General features: G+C 41.7%; 1 non-coding gene across 1 annotated transcript in view; it reads right to left on the reverse strand.

Annotated features, from left to right (window-relative positions):
- The window catches only part of LOC116400156 (small nucleolar RNA SNORD15), a 144-nt gene extending 92 nt beyond the window's left edge, over nt 1–52 (reverse strand). The window contains exon 1 of the small nucleolar RNA XR_004213893.1: nt 1–52. This exon is cut by the window's left edge and continues 92 nt beyond it. This is a non-coding gene — a small nucleolar RNA (small nucleolar RNA SNORD15).
- Between the last annotated feature and the right edge of the window lie 1,043 nt (nt 53–1,095).

Here is a 1,095-nt window from a genome sequence, read left to right on the forward strand (position 1 = left end):
AACCCCCAGAACCAGAGTCCTGTTCCGACTCGTCATCGTATCATCACTGAAGGGACACTTAACGCAAGGCTCCGTGCAACAGATTCCAGTTTCTAATGTGAACTCTGCTTGATAGTATTCAATATCATACCCGCAATTTCTGATGTACACGTCTATAAAAAAAAAACATGTATGAATATCAAAATAAAATGCTTGACACTCACCTTGTGGCCAGGATGATGATCTCAGTCCTGGTTGGGGTCACACGCACCTCCACACCGGAGTAGCCATCCTCAGCAAGCTCGCGAGTCAGGAACTCGTTCAGCTCGGCCTTGAAGATACCGTCTGAGACGAACTAAGGAGAGAGGACAGGGTCAGCTACTGTAAAACAAACCATCACCCGGAGGGAACATTGGACTTTAACGCAGTGAATGTCTGGGGACAGACGAGGAAGCATATGCAAAGGTGCTTAATTCATCACTCTTAAAGGGAAAGTGACCTCAGCCACTACTATTGTCATTTCTAGTGAGTTAGTTTTAAGTCAGATCCAATGAATGCAGTTAAGACAAACTCCACAGATAGTGAATTCCATATTTAATAAATTGAATAACTCTAAATATATGAGCACAATGAGTATCACAGATAGCAGCCCAGTAACTGGTTTGCGTTATATCAGCTGAATAGTTCGGCAATTGTACAAGTTTATTTAAAGTAACTACTAGAACCACATGACGCATGTTTTGAGGTGCAACTACAATACGTTTCACCTAAATAAATACTATCCTCAGTCGTTTACAGTCATTCAAAATGAACTAATGTTCACTGTCCTTGGCAGCCATTAAACGTTTCAATTAAATGTGCCTAACTGCGTATAGTTATTCAAACTTAATGCTGCTTGATCTAGGATAACGTTCGCCAACTTTATCTCGATCCCCGTTCATACGACTATGGCACTATCTCACTAGCTAGCTAACGTTACTCCACATTTTGAACAAATTCCGTTTAAGAGGAGACGTGCAGCGATATTTCACAGGGTTAAAAGTCTAGTAAAAATGTTTTCAACACAACCCGACTGAGTTTTAAGTGAGTACGGGGCTCGAGTCTGTGGGTAACGGG

The sequence above is a fragment of the Anarrhichthys ocellatus genome, unplaced genomic scaffold (genome assembly GCF_004355925.1).
Source record: "Anarrhichthys ocellatus isolate YVR2014 unplaced genomic scaffold, GSC_Weel_1.0 scaffold151, whole genome shotgun sequence".
Lineage (NCBI taxonomy): Eukaryota > Metazoa > Chordata > Actinopteri > Perciformes > Anarhichadidae > Anarrhichthys > Anarrhichthys ocellatus.